The 16,323-nt window shown below is 42.1% G+C and overlaps 1 protein-coding gene and 1 non-coding gene across 2 annotated transcripts in view; both read right to left on the bottom strand.

Moving 5' to 3' along the window:
- The window catches only part of TMEM132D (transmembrane protein 132D), a 596,131-nt gene that overhangs the window by 96,617 nt on the left and 483,191 nt on the right, over nt 1–16,323 (bottom strand). The window lies entirely within an intron of this gene.
- LOC140619862 (U6 spliceosomal RNA) lies at nt 158–261 on the bottom strand. Its single transcript, XR_012019668.1, has one exon. It is a non-coding gene; the product is annotated as a U6 spliceosomal RNA (small nuclear RNA).

The following is a 16,323-nucleotide window of genomic DNA, read 5'->3' as shown; positions in this document are numbered from 1 at the left end:
CACTTAGTAGAGGATGGGCTGTGGTTTCTTATTCATAACACATGAAATAGAAGAGCTAGTACAGGACCCCAGAAATAATACATCTCGTTAGCAACAATGCTGCATCACTATCAATAACCTGTGTGCTTCTTCTATTTGATCTTCCTTTTTATGTTTTTTTAAAATAACATGCTTCACAGATTTGTGTGTCATCCTTGCACAAAGGCTGTGCTAATCTCTGTGTCCTTCCAATTTTAATGTATGTGCTGCCGAAGTGAGCACCTGTATACTACTTTTAGTAAGTGGGGAGCATCAGCCAATTTGGCCAGCATTGCAAACAAATTTATAAACCATTCCATTTTTAACAGTACACCAGCCCCTCGGCTTAATGGCTGTGGCACAGTATGGAGAAATGCTGCATGTTAGCAGCCATACCAGGTAAAATAAAATTATCCTCCCACCCATGGGGAAGCAGCAAGATGCCACACTGCAGAGCCCACATGAGGCCTTCCATGCAGGCTGTCTTATGGAAGCTATTGATATGAGCCAGATCCATGGTACTTATTCTTTTTTATGTGAATTAAAATTGTTTATCAAGGTCAAGCAATGTCATTGTTAAAACACTGCGGTTGTGAAAAGGTTTATCATAACATGCCACAAAAGGCCATCCTTATCCACATTCCTTATCCCTATTTTTTCCCCTGAGGCAACCACTCTTGACTCATCTAACCATTAAGAAGGCTTTTTATCCATCTAAACAACATGCTACATTACACTTTCTTGATAAAGCCAGCTCAGCCATTATCTAGTTTTTGGCATGACAGGTGAAATCCCATCTCTCTCTCCTTTCTCAGCCAATATAATTAGATTCCTGTTTCGGTTCCTCCATGGGCTTGATTTATAACTTAAGCAAACATACCTCTGACCAAGAGATAAAGTATCGATTCCTGAGTGGTTGTGTCTGCAGAGGCTTTGACGCTCATCCTGTGCAGTGGCAGGAGCTCTGCTTGCCCTGGCCTCAGTGATTCCTGCCTGTGATTGAGAATGTCATGAGGGTGAGGCCATGTCACTTGTGATCAGCCAGAGAAGGTGATCTCGCTTCTGCCGGGTTTTTCCTTGGTGATGCTTACTCAAGGAACTTGGACACCAAGGTGGGCGGAAGCCCAGGCACATGGAAGGGCCAGTGCAGATGGTCTGGTTCATGGAGCCCGCTCCTCAGATGTGCCCATAAGGAAGCCTTTGAGAGGACCCCTGCCCTAACAGAAACCCTGTAACAAGTCCCACTGACTCCCAGGATCCTGTTGGAAGCATAAGTGGCTGCTGTGACCACCATGTGTCTCCTCGCACAGCCACGGACACCCAAAATCTCCATGCACCGTGCAAGCCCGGCTCCAACTCCCGTCTGCTCTTCCTGCCACCCTGACCTTCCAACCTTCCTCATTTCTAGCTGATACTTTTATGCTCTCAAGGTGGATAACATCTACATTGTGTCTGAAATATAATGAAGTCTTCCATGCTTTGTACAAAGGTTGAATCTAAAAGTTGAAAACTGGTAATGGATCTCTGATACTCACACAAGTGTAGCTCACGGAGGAGCAGTTTCTCAGCCCTTGGGCTACTGATGTTTTGGGCCAGATAACTCCTCATTTTCAGGCTATTGTGTGCACTTCATATATTTAGGAGCATCCCTGGACTCAACCACTAGATGCCAATAATGGTATCCTTACAGCTGTGAGCGTGGAGAGTGTCTCCAGGCTTTGCCAAATGTCCCCTGGGGAGCAGACTAGAAGAACCGCTCTGCAGGGTTGAACTGTGTCCTAGGACTCTGTCCTGTTTCCAGGTGTTACAGATGGCCTCTTCTTCTGCTTTTCCTTTGCTAGACTCAGGGCTTGTTTTAATAAATATACACACCAAAGAGGAGGAGAAATTTTTAAAATACAGAAGAAAGGAGGAAATCCTTAATTTCCTTCCCGTTGTGGCAATTACAACTCTGCTGTGCACAGGGCTCTGTGCGGCTAGAGGTGGCTGGCTGTTTGTGGTACACATATCCTTGAAAACTAAGTATAAATAAATTTCTTAAATTGTATTTTTTGTACTAGTGGAGCTTCCTATTAAAAATGATCATGAGAGAATAAGCTTAAGGCCCAACGAGAATGCTGCCTCTTTCTTAATGCCTCCAGGTGGAAACAATAAGTCTTACTGTTTCTAGCTTATTATAGATATTATGGTTTCCAGTTTATTATATATAATATTATAGGTATTGTATGTGGTAAATTTTATATGAAGGCAATAGAGTAAAGGACACCTGCTCTAAAGCCAGACGGCATGACTTGGAACCCTACTTTCTCTATCTACTAGGTCCACGACTGGAGGCAAACCAGGGACTGCACCATGCCTTGGTTTCCTTATCTCTACAGTGGGGATTGTAAATGTTTCCATGTTATTAGCTGGAAGTAAGGATTGCATATGTGAAAGGCACTTAGAACCATGACTGGCAGGTGGTAAGAAAAGCACATGTTGGCATAGTTAGGACTGTCCACTCCACCTAACTTCAGGATTTCTTCCATCCTGGAAGCAGGACCCGAGTAAAGGAGCCCAGCCTGAACAATGTGAGCCCTCACTTAGCTCAGGTAGGTGACCTTGGGCACATTATATACCCGCTCTTTGTCTTAAAAGATCTAAATGGCATCTGGTAGGAGGAGCCTGCTCATGTGTCCGCGCGAGGCTCTGGACTCAGGCTGTCTGGGTGCAAACCCCAGCTCTGCTACTTCCTAGTCGTATGACTCTGAGTTATTTAAACACTGTGTACCTCTTTTTCCTCATCTGGGAAGTGGAGTTACAAGTACTATCTACCCCTCTATCTTGGACATTTCTCATGAGGGGCGGGTATGTCAATGCATGCCAAGTGTCCAGACGGTCCTTGGCATCATTAATTCTTCATTAAGGCTGGTTATTGTTAGTAGTATCATAAGACATATGATGACTTATAGGAATTCAGTATGTCCTTGGCAAAAGGGAAAAGTGAGAGAGAGAAGGAAGGAGAAAAGCAGGGAGCAAGGAAAGGAGAAAGACTGGGACACATAATGGGGAGGACCTCCTGTGAACTCAGGCTTTGTCCTGGAGTGAGAGCACGAGGGTGGGCAAGCACCCGCACCACCCATGCCACCCCCAGTGTGAGCATCTCACAGCATTGACAAGAACTTGAGCATTAAAGCTGTATTTTTTGCAAACAGGTTCCCTAAGCATAAATAAACCAGCCACCTCACTTGGTGCTCAAGCAAGGAGCAATAATCTGTTTCAATGTTGAAGGTAAGAAGGAAGTTTTGAAGCTTAGAGACTGTTTTTCGAGTGGTCTCAGGAGTTTTCAAAGGTGATGTTGACTGCATGTCCTTCTCACTGGCCGTGTTCACTTTGGCACGTACACTCCTGGATGAGCCAGGGCTTCGCCGTCCTGGGCAATGAGTTCTATTCAGTGTCTGGTGCATACAGGCTTGCGCTAGGATGGCTGGATGACATATAGAATCATGAGTCCTTGGCCTTGTTCATTCCTCATGGAAACCTACATCAGGTTTATTTCTGGAGGAACCTCTGGGCAGGACCCTGGGGCAAATCAGGTTGGATCTTGAGCTTTTCTGCTCATTTGCACCTTTCTTATAGGGGGTTTTCTGAGCCACAGGTAAGGATGCACAGGCATCTCAAGGGATGGGGCAATTCTCATACAGCCTACTCTTGTAGTGCCACTTCACCTTGGCCAAGACACGTATCCTGGGACATGGCATCAAAACTGATTTCATCCATAACCAGGTGAGCCAGGATCTCATGCTCAATCAAGAGACAATTTTAACTCTCCCAAAATATTTGCCTTGCAGGAACACAAACTCAGGTTTGCACATTTCCTGATTTTTTGAGAGAAGCTGAGGATCAATAATATTTTTATGTGAAATCTCCTGATTTTTCACATTTGGCTCACTTTTTGCAAAAACCACTGAGAACTCCAGACAAAACACATTTACAGGGAACACTGACCTCTAAGCTCCACTTGGTGACTTCTATTCTGGTAGATAATAATCATCCCTAAACATGAGGTCCCTTTTGGATGAAAAGGATGAGATTTTGAACTCTTGCCTGGTTGCTTGCACTCTCCAGCAAGGCAAGCATTTTCCCAGGACCCTGGTTCATTTCTTGGGGTCACCCCATGACCCCCTGCTGTCTGGGAATGAGGCCTCCTTTATTCTGTGCCACCTGAAGATATCTGGTACCACAAAAGCACTGCTCAGTTTTGCATAACTAATTTCAAATCTTATTTAGCATCAAGTTTCAGAATTAAGGAGCTAAGTGACAGCTGTTTAATTAACTCCTTAAGCTGATTAGACCGCATTACTGAAATCCCCTCCAGGAGGAGCACGTAACTGTGGGGAGATCCTTGGGCCAGGTTCCTGCCACTGTTCAAAGTCAGTAAGCTGCTAAGCCAATTGGCCAAGCATTCTCAACATCCTCAAGGATGTGGTCAAATAGAGATTTTTATTTATTACATTAACTGCTACAGAAGACTCTAAGTGACAAAAATAACACGAGCTTCTTTAGGGATGCTAGGCAAATAGGCTCTACATTAAAAAAGAAGAAAAAGGACTCCTTTGGGAGTTTCTCAAAAAGCACTCTATGATGTGTATAAATCCCATGTATTCAGTAGTATTGTGTTAAGGAGAGGAGTTCGGATTAACCCTTCAGCCCCACAAAATGGGCTGTCTATCCTCCTCTTGATTAGTAAGACAAAGGCATATTAACGAGTTTAAGACTTTAAGCCAATTTTATCCGTAAGATTAGTGTTTTCAAAGTAGGATTTCCAAGGAGGAGAGAAGACTACGGTATATTCCTTACTTTAAGTGTGAGCTTAAAGTCCTGGCTGGACATCCCAGCACTGGAGGGAGTGTACAAAATGATGAAAGTTTTTGTTTCCTTTTAATTCTTGGCAACAGGTCATGTGTAAGAATGTCCAAGACTTTCTCAGCAGGAAGAGAGGCTCAGTGAACATGTGAATTACCATCAGCCTGAATCTTCTAGAAATAGGACATAAATTTAACTTGCAAATTGAGTTTTAGGGGGATGTTTCCAGTAGGATGGGCAGGGGCATAGGGTGACATCCGGACTCTGTGGGTCGGTTCCGCGTGCTGAAAATTTCAGCTCCTTGCTTGAGGAATTCCAGTTTTTGGTGGTGTGATGGTTGTGTTTTTTTGGACAGCTTTATTGAGATATAATTCATATACCACACAATTCACCCATTTAAAGTGTGCAATTCATTACTTTCCAGTATACTCAAAGATGTGTACAACCATCACCACAGTCAGCTTTAGACCATTCTTATCTTGAAAAGAAGCCCTGTACCCTATGGCTATTCTTCTCTCTGGATCACCATCCTGGCTCCGGCCCCAAGCCATTACTAATCTGCTTTGCCTTTCTAGAGTTTCCCTGTTCTGGACACTTAGGAGGAGGTGAATAACGTGTTACATGGTCTTCCATGACTGGCTTCTTTCAAGAGGCTTCAGTCATTAGGCTCTATCCACTGTAGTGTGTATCTGTGCTTCACTCCTTTTATGGCTGAATAATACTCCTCAAGGTAAAGAACTTACATGTCCTCCAATCTGCAAAAGTTTGTTTTTCAGACATCACTCAAATAACTGTACACTAGGGTTCTGGGAACTGAATCCAGCTCACAGAATGTTTTGCTTGAACTGTACAGATCGAATCATTTTCAAAGGATCACAGTGTTTAGAAATTGGGAGATATGCAAAAATATGGATTCCTGCTTTGTCTTCAATACTTAGAACAGGCAATTCTGGGGCAATGTCAATAGGCATGGAGTAGTGAATACTCTCCCTTCCACCAATATTCACATCTCCTTTGTGCAATGTGGCTGGCCGCAGGAGGCTCTGAATCTGGGATGCCTTGCATGGATGCTTCTAGACTGCCAACACATGTGTGATCCAACAGTCTGGGATACAAACATTGCCTGATCTCAACATCTAAAGCTAAAACATGTAGGAGATGTTAAGAACACAAGAGTAAGTAAATGGCTTCATTAATAACTTTCTTTTTTCAAAGCAAGCTACTGTGTGTGTCAGAAATTATAAATCCAGGGATGCACTTTTCTCCCTGATGAGAAAAATCTGAATATTACAAAAATACTATTGAGTACCTTCAACATATATCCAAGATTGACAATTGTGGATGTCAATGATGGTTCTTATGAGAAACTTCACTTCTTCCTTGGCTCCAAAGAGTAGTTCTGTGAAACTCGGCATGAATATTTAATTTATGTCTGTTGATAGAGTCCTCTTGATATCATAAAGTATTTGCTCTTTGAAACTGGGGGAGTTTTTTGCCTGTAGCCTTTAACTAAACGAGCTGTCAGCCCTTTCTCTATCACTACAGAAAAATGCATGTCAAATTGTCAAAGGCAACAGAATTTTCCGTAGGCTGGAAGAAATCTATTGGTTTTATGGTACATGAAACTAAGGAATTAATTCAGTCAGTACGGAAAGGTCATACAAAATTAATAAACATCAAAGGGCTGCTCCAGTCTTCATTTGACTAACCAGGCACACCTAAAAGTGGGTCTTGTTTAGAACCCCAACCCTCCAGAAGGCCTGTAAGTGGTTCTGAGTCCTTTTTTGACCTCTAAGCCACAGGGACTCAGCTAGACTTATGGGGGTGGGGCGTGGGTTGGGGAGAGCCAGGGCTTGATTATCTATGCTAATGAAGATTCAGTGGTATGGCTAATCCTGTGAAGTTCAAAAGTCATCTGTAGTTTGGCCCTGGAATTCATTATGTGCTTTTTCTTCCTTTCACCAGACAACTTCTTAATTATGTTTTTCTTAGGCTAATGCAGAAATGAATTTGCATGTCTTGAGCCAACACTAATTAGGAATTGTGGGGGGGGTGCAATTAAGATTATTCTGGAAGATGGGGGAAGGTGAGTCTGGGTTTTTAAAATGACCACAGCCATCCATGCATTGACTTCAGCCCTATGATGTACTACTGGCCACGGAAATATTTCTTAGATCTCTCCTTCTCTTTCTAGGTGCTAGGGGTGAGGGTGCTGCCTGTAGTAGGAACAAAATTCTTGGCTACTCTCCCAGCTGAAGGCTTTATTGCCCTGTCTCTTCTCAGCATCCAGGCTAAGGATTCCATGATTCAGAGGTGCAACTGGCCGGCTAGCTGGTCCTCCGTGAAAGACAGAGGAGTGCTGGCATGCTTGATAAAAACGAAGATGATTATAGGCCCTCCTGCACAACAAAGCTCTGTGAACAAGCCCTCGGACACTGATCTTCCTCTCACCCATACAAAAATATAGAGAACTGTCCACTATAGCAAAGAGGTTCTGTTTTGGGGGTATTAGAGGTGTCACGGACCATGGAAGACCAAACTCTTTGGGTGATCTTATCCAGTCTTGGGATATTTGTGTTCCACTCGTTGGCAGATTGATGTCTCCAGCCCTGACCTCTCCTATGAACTCCTGACTCACATATTCTCCTGCCTACCTGACTTCTCTGCTGCGGTGTGTCCAACTCACTGGGTCCCCAACAGAACACTTGATATTCCCCACTTGAATCTCTCCTCTTTCAGAGTTCCAAACAGTACGTCATGCCATCTGGCATCTGGTTGCTCCAGCCAGAACCTCAAGGGTCTGATTGATTTTTTAGTCCAACCCTGTGTACTGTCCATCAGAGCATCCTGGGAGCACCGGTTCCAGTATGTTCTGCACACCCAGCCACTTCCTTCCATCTCCACTGCCATCAACTTCACTTAAGCCACCATGATGTGGAGCCAGGGTTATGATAAAGCCTTTGAAACGACCCATCCTGGTATTTGACTTCATCATCCTTGTCACTCCCCAAAATCACTTTTTACTATGAATGCATTGCCTGTTTGACTACATCAGGACATAAGCTCCAGAAGGGCAGGGCTGTTGTGTTGCTCTGCACCTGGCCCTGAGCACCACTGGGAGACACTGTGTGAGCTGTCTTCATCGCATCACATGTTTAGCACCGGGTTCATCAAGGCTGGAATTCAACAGGTAACTGGCCCTATGGCCATATTCCCTTCAGTGTTATGTTCCACATTGAAAGCTAAATGGGTCATTGGTGGATCCTTATAGGTAGGTCTAGCTTCCATGTTGTCTGAGTGGACTCGGGAAATCTTGTTATATTCATAAAGCTTGAAATGGAAAATGAGCCACATGTTGAAAGCAACTCAGCTTCATCGGATGCTGCCTTATGCAGAGCCAGAACATAGGAGAGTGTTGCTTCATTTGCTGGGGTCATTGGGCGATCACCACCTTGCATGGTCATTACTATTTTTTTAATCTAATTAAACTGGACTTTGGCAGGAGCATCCAACTGATGTGCAGCCAAGAACATACCTGCTGGAGTCCATCTGGTCAGAGCATGATATTCATCAGTCCAAGGTCATGGGTTTAATCCCTACCTGGCTATAGGTGTGCTCAAAATCAGTGGGCTGAGATGGTAACCCTGATTCTGACCAAAGGCTTAATATTCCAAGGACAAAAGCACCTTGAGCACGTGGAGTCAAGCCACCACGGTGTGTAGCCGGGGTTGTGAAAAATGTCAGACGTATCCGAGACAAATCACTTTGTTTTCCTAAGGTTCTAGCACATCTGAGGTTAGGTCCAGAACAGTGGTTCTCAACCAAGGTCACAGGAAAATCTGGTAGAATATACCAATGCTGGGGATCCACCCCAAACCAATTATATCAGAATTGCTGGAGAGTGAGTCCCAAACATCAGTAATGGTTTATATCTTCTCCTGGCATTTGGATCCAAAGATTTCCAAACTTAGTGGCCTGCAGGAATCACCTGGGGAGGTTAAACAATGCTGATGCTGGATCTTGCACTCAGATTCTGATTTAACTGCCATGGGTAGCAGTCTGGACATTCAGAGATTTAAAATCTCCCTAGGCAGTTCTAATAGACAGCAAAGTTTGAGAACCACTGGGAATTACCTTTGCCCAAGACAAATGGTCACTTTCCTTAGTGATTCAGAAGTATCACCCTGTCGGATCTATAAAACACACACACATACCAGGTGGGCCCGAGACAAAGGACTCAGCAGACAAGACAATCCCCAAGCTAGTACAAGGCAAAAGGTTTACTGCTCCATGTTTAAGGAATATGGGAAGAAAGTGACGGTGCCATAAAATAAACTGAGCAGGGGAAGGATGCACACACACAATAGAATTCAGGAGGAGTGACAGATGTGAGCTTCAACTTGTATGTGTTGCAGTGATCCAGCCTGGAGATTCCAAGTGAGGCAAGTGCAGGGGGTGAGGCATGACTTCACATCCCCAGCCCCTGCATCCTCTCTCTTCTGTAGTGTCATCACCTCCAAGGCAACCATTGGGAGACTACTGCTAGTCCCAGTGCAAAACCCCCAGCCCATTCCCCTTTAGAACATCCCCTCTTCAACACAGTAGCACTTATGGTTGGAGATTATCTTATTTTCATGCTCATTTCATTTTAAGTTTAATTTGTTAAATTAAATATGAGTATTAAAATGATAAAGAGATAAAAAATATTTAAGTCATTAAGTTTAACTGTTTAGACTTCTAAGCTACCACCTGCTCCAGACTCTTAAAATGGACAAGCACAAGATATTGTGTGTCTTGCTCACTGATGCGTCCATCCTGTCATGCAGCAAGGCACAACTCAAGTACTTGGTCCCCTCTGGATATGCAAGTGGGTGAATGTGACCACAGTTTGTAGAAAAAAAGAAGTTATTTCTTCTTCTGGCATTCTTCAGTTACTGCTGCTGGTCATTTGCAAGTTTAGGGAGACTTGGAAACATGCAGTCTAAGAAGCTATTATGAAGAGACATAATCAAACTTGTAAAAAATATTCTTAGAAATGACACCCAAGTAAAGGCTTCCAATCCTTTCTCATTGTAGGCATGGCAGCAACTGTTAAATTTCTAATCTTTTCAGACCTGCAGCAATGGAATTTATGTTAATGCCCACTCTGTGTGCTCAAGAAAATAAATCTGGGCTTGACTTTAGCTTTCAAAACTTGTGCCTTGAAAAATCTACATTTCTTCAAAACCTGATTTATAGTAACCTGCACTCTGTTCTCACCTGCCTCAAACACAAAATTGGTATTTCTTTTCTGCTTCTTTTCCAAAATGAAGTATATTTCATGAAATTTCCGATTTTATCTAAATCTCTATAAAATATCATAGCCACACAGAATCACAAATCCATAAAGAATGCCAATAGTAACTAACAACCCTTTATGTTAATTGGGTAGGTGTTAATATCTGATAGAAATAGAAGTATTATTATTCCGGGTGAATGTAATGATTTTTATTCACAAAGGCAATCTATGTGGGTGAAATCCATTATCTTAAAAGTATTTTTGATAAGAATAAATCCATGTAGAAAGGGCTATGCTTCTCCTTTGCAATTGTTAAACCCCATTAAACATGCCTAATAATTAGTTGGCCGAAGAGTCTCATTAGATGTACATTAAATGTGTATTTAAGGCATATTTGAGACACTTCATTAAGGGTGACATGGTGGGCTTTACTGAGTAACTTTAATAAAAATTCTAGTCAAATTAAAACTTGAATTTATGGTCCCTCTCTTTCCGTGAGAACAGAGCATTGCACTGAATTCTTGTGTGTATGTGTTTTTTTTTTCTTCTTGAGAGACCAGTCCCAGTCATATTATGTGTTTCCTAACTGCTTTACTTAGGTAAAGTTTACATAAAGTAAATTCAACCATTTTAAATGCATAATTTGATGGGTTTTAGTAAATGTATACAATTGACCAACTATCACCACAACCCAATATTAGAGCATTCCATAGCCCCTAAAAAGTTCCTTTGTGCCCCTGTATGGTCAGGTTTCCCTCCTAATTCAAGACTCCCATTTCTCTACCACATCTGTGCATTCACCAGAAATTTCATATATGTGTCATCAGTTCCTCCACTTTAGCATGATATTGCTGAGATGATGTATGTTGTTGTATGTGTATTCCTCTTTTTCACTTTTACTGCAAAGTAACATTTTGCTACATGGATAAATTTGCTACATGGATAAATCACTCTTTGTTGATACATTGACCAGCTGATAAAACACCTGGGCTTTCTCAGTTTGGCTGAGATGAATGCAGCTGATGTGCACAGTCACACAGAAGTCTTCGTGCGAACATACATTTTCATTGTTTTTGGAGGATGGAAATACCAGGTCCTATAGAGGTTTATGTAACTTTTAAAATCTGCCAATTGTTTTTCAATGTGGCTGTAACATTTACCTTCCCGCAAGCAATGTACGAGGGTTTGGGATTCTCCACTTGCCTTCCAGTCCTGGATATTGTCAATCTTTTGAATGTTTGCCATTTTAAGTGAACGTGTGGCTGTATCTCATTGTGACATTAATGTTCATTTACCTAATAACTAATGTCGAATGTATTTTTAGGTGGTTATTTGACATTTGCCTACTTTCGAGAACTTATTTATTTGTTTGATTCAAATAATTTAGCTATTTTTATAGGATTGTTTGTCCTACATCCCGATTTATAGATTAGATTTGCTAAGATTTTGTAAAGCATTTCTGCATCTGCATTGAGGAATACTGGTCTACGATTTTCTTTCTTTTGATGTCTTTGTGTGGTGATATTATGGCAGTCATCCTAACCTCATAAAATAAATTTTGAATATGTCTCTAATTTTTGAAAGAGACTTTCACCTCATTTTCTTAAATTAAATACCTTATTTATTAAGATTTAATACACCTTTATTGAGGTGTATTTGTCATGCAATCAATTGCACTTATTTAAAATCCATAATGTGTTAAAGGCTATGTGTATACACCAGGAAAACCACTACTATTATCAATATAATGCATTTATCATCTGCCTGAAAATTTCTTTGTGATCCTCAGTAATCCTGACTTCCCACACCTTCCTGGTACCAGCTCTCTCCCAGCACATCTCCAGGCAAGCAACAATCTGTTTTCCATCATTATGGATCAATCTGCATTTTCTAGATTTTATATAAATGGGATCAGTTAGTATGTATTTTTATAATATACAACTAAGTCAGAGAATACTTGTATCAAAGGTTGAACTGTGCCCCCAACAAATGATATATGCAAATCCTAATCCTGGTAATCTGTGAAAATGACCTTTAAAAATGGGGTGTTTGGGACACCAGGCTACCTCAGTTAGCTAAACATCTGGTTCTTAATTTCAGCTCAGGTTATGATCTCAGAGTCGTGAGATTGAGTCCTGCATCAGGCTCTGTGCTTAGCAGGGAGTCTGCTTAAGATTCTCTCTCTCCCTCTGTCCCTCCTCCAACCCCATGCATGTTCTCTCTTCCTCTCTCTCTCTTTCTCTCTCTCTCAAAAAGGAGGGGTCTTTGTATCAGTAATCAAATTAAGATGATGTCCTAATGACTTAGAGCGGCTCTGATCCAATGACTGGTATCCTAACAGGAAAACAGAAATGCAGATGCAGACAAAGAAAGAGGGAGAATCCCCAGTGACCACAGAGGTAGAGATCCATACATTAAGGAATGTCAAGGATGGTAACCAGCAGAAGCAGAAGGAGGCAGGACAGACCCTCCCGGGAGCCTTCAGAGCAAGCATGGCCCTGCCCACACCTTGATTTCAGACTTCCACCTTGGAGCTATACTCTTGCCTTAGGCCACCCCAGTTTGTGGTCATTTATTATGGCAGCATTAGAACATGAATACGCTTTGTTTAGAACAATTGTGATTTTAGTCCCCTGGGTCTGGAACCAGATTTCCTGAACATATTCCCCCCTCAACACCTTAATGAAATTGGCCTCCTCTTAGCAAGGGAAATGCAGAAATGGCTTTCAGGTTGCCCTCAGTCTAAGTAGATGAATGGCCATTTTCTTGCATTAGAGATAAAACTTGTATCAGCTTTACTGTAGAGCATCTGGAAAATACATAGATGTGTAAAGAAGTAAATAGAGAGAAGCAATAATCCTGCTGCCCAGACATAACCACCATTAATGATTTTGATATATATATAGCCTCTAGGACTTTCGCCAGTATCTATGACTGTTTGTTTGTTTTATATATAAAATGAGTCCCTGGCTTCCTTTTACATCACTGTGAATGCCTCTCAACTCATATTCTCTAGCTAATGTGAGTTTGTTCACTGTTGGTTAGGTTTGGTTTTTTGTTTTTTGTTTTTTTTTTTGTTTTTTTTGTTTTTTTTTTACTGAAGTAAATGAGTTTGCATTTTCCCTGAGGGTGGCAGTAATTATGATGCTTGAGCAGGTATTATATCACAGAGGGGGTGAGGCAGCAGGTATTATAAATTCTTTGAAATCTTTTGTTGAATTTTCTCTAATGAGAATCTATCAACCTGGACATCAGATAGCAGGAGAATGAGGGAAGTTATTAGCCAGCCTCAGTGTGCAGAATAATTTCTTGATTTGCAATTAAAAAAAATCCAAAACAAAAAACCTTAGGATTTTATTTATTTATGAGAGACACAGAGACATAGGCAGAAGGAGGAGCAGGCGTCATGCAGGGAGCACGACGTGGGACTTGATCCCAGGTCTCCAGGATCACACCCTGGGCTGATGGTGGCGCTAAACCACTGAGCCACCAGGGCTACCTGCAATTCTGAGTGTTGAATTCAACCTGTGTCATCTTTACATTTTACAGATATTATCTCCCCCAGGCTGACCTCTCACCAAGGGGTGCTTAGTGACCTCCATGTCTAGTGTCCAAAGTGCAGGAACTGGCTGTATTTTTGCACTAATACCTAATATCTAAGGTACTTAGATCAACATACATATACCCAAGCTCATGATCTTCCCTCTAATTGAGTTTTCCTGTCTCTGAGAATGACATTACCTTTCATCAAGTGTTCAAGCCATCAGCCTAGGGAGCTTCCAGACTTTCTTTACCTCCTTATCCATCCATCCATCACTATGTCCTGTCCATTCAACCTTCTGGGCCTCCTTCAAAACCATCAGCTCCTCTCTATAGCCCCACTCCAGTCCACAGACACTCTCATCTGAATTGCAATTGTCTCCCGCTTGAGTTGTGGCACTAAAGAGAGCTTCTGCATTGGCCCACCCATTACTGAAGCCCATTTAATAATATGCTCACCATACTTCAGTCAGAAGAGCCCTTCCCACTTCTGATGCCCCACTGCCCTCCCTTACCTGTCCCTGGACAAAACCCAACCTCAGGATTTTCCACTGCTTTTGGAACAGCCAACACTATTTTGATGTGGCCCACAAGGCCCTTGCTGATGTGGCCACTTGCCACTTGCACATGAATACCTTGGAGGCAGTCTTCCTGCTCTCTGTGCTCCAGATCCTGCTTCCTGCTCTCTGTCCCCCAGATCCTGATGTTCCCTCTTGCCCACTGGCTCTGCACATGCTATTTCCTCAGCGTGCAGCACCTCCCAGTCCCTGCCACCCAGTTTCCTCCCATTCATCCTTTAGGTCACTGACCAAGCAGCACGTCCTTGGAGAAGCATCTTCATCTTCTCTTAATAAGCTAACCTCTGCACTGCAGCTCTTCCAGCATGTTCTCTCCTTCATAGCACTCATCAGAGGTAAATCTTTTTATGCATTTGTGTTAATTATTTGATTAAGATCTGTCTTCCTCACTGCATTTTGGGCTCCCCAGGAGCACAGATCATTCATGTTTTGTTTACACTTTATCTCTTCCTCCTACCAGAGTGCTTGGAAAAGAGTGGATGACTAAAAATATTTACTGAATGGATGATGCAGAGGAGGTACCAGTAATTTTAAAGATGAATGCATAAGAAGGAGACCGAACTTATTTAAGAAGTAGGAAAAAAATCATTATCTCCTGTAATCTCACTAATCTGAGGGAGATAGAAAGAGAGAGACAGAGAGACAGAGAAAGACACTCTGAAGATTGATTCACTGACCCTGAGCACTCTTGCCAAGGGGTGCTTAGTGACCTCCATGTCTAGTGTCCAAAGGCTCTCAGTTGAGACCCTAGAGTCCAGCAGCCAAAATGCCATTCCCAAAACGGCTGTGTCCCTATGCCTTCAGATCTCTGGAGAACAGGTGCCACAACTTTTCCCATGGACCAGTTCTAGAGTTCGATCCTCCTCCATTCAAAAGAGCTTGCCTTACATCTGATAGAGTTGTTTTTACTCCTAGGAGGGGAGTAAAGTTTTAGAAGCCTATCATTGTTGGTGAGATATTTATGCATGCATCAAGTGTAGGGATTGTGTGCACAGGGACAGGGGCCATTTTCATGTCTACTTACACTTCTTGCCTTACTGTCTATTCCACTGGATAGCTATATGGCCACATTAACTTTCTTTTTGTTAGATGTAGCTTAGTATGGCTTTCCAAGCTTCTACTTTAAGTCTTGCCATGTTCTTAATTTTTAGGAGCACGTGTGTGTGTGTGTGTGCATGTGTGTGTTTGATGAAAGTATATAGCTGAAGTCTATACACATTTTTTAACTTTATGATGACAATCTTGGTCTTTTAATTGCAAAGTTTAATTCATTTTCATTGGAAATCATTACCTATATATTTGAATTAATTTATTCTATGCTATTTTGATAGGGATTGCATTAAATGTGTAAATTGTCCTGGGTAACATTAACATTTTCACTATATTAATTCTGCCAATCCATGAGCATGGAATATTTTTCCATCTCTTTGTGTCTTCCTCAATTGCTTTCAGAAGTGTTCTATAGTTTTTAGGGTATAGATCCTTTACCTCTTTGGTTAGGTTTATTCCTAGGTATCTTACGCTTTTGGGTGCAATTGTAAATGGGATGGACTCCTTACTTTCTCTTTCCTCAGTCTAATTGTTAGTGTATAGAAATGCCACTGATTTCTGGGCATTAATTTTGTATCCTGCCACACTGCCAAACTGCTGTATGAGTTCTAGCAATCTTGGGGTGGAGGCTTTTGGATTTTCTATGTAGAGTATCATGTCAACGGCGAAGAGGGAGAGTTTGACTTCTTCTTTGCCAATTTGAATGCCTTTAATGTCTTTTTGTTGTCTGATTGCTGAGGCTAGGACTTCCAGTACTATGTTGAACAGCAGTGGTGAGAGTGGACATCCCTGTCTTGTTCCTGATCTTAGGGAAGAGGCTCCCAGTGCTTCCCCATTGAGAATGATATTTGCTGTGGACTTTTCGTGGATGGCTTTTAAGATGTCGAGGAATGTTCCCTCTATCCCTACACTCTGAAGAGTTTTGATCAGGAATGGATGCTGTATTTTGTCAAATGCTTTCTCTGCATCTAATGAGAGGATCATATGGTTCTTGGTTTTTCTCTTGCTGATATG

Source organism: Canis lupus, chromosome 27 (assembly GCF_048164855.1).
Source record: "Canis lupus baileyi chromosome 27, mCanLup2.hap1, whole genome shotgun sequence".
NCBI classification, from domain to species: Eukaryota; Metazoa; Chordata; class Mammalia; order Carnivora; family Canidae; genus Canis; species Canis lupus.
The sequence above is the reverse complement of the archived record's forward strand: the minus strand, read 5'-3'. Positions and strand labels throughout refer to the sequence as shown.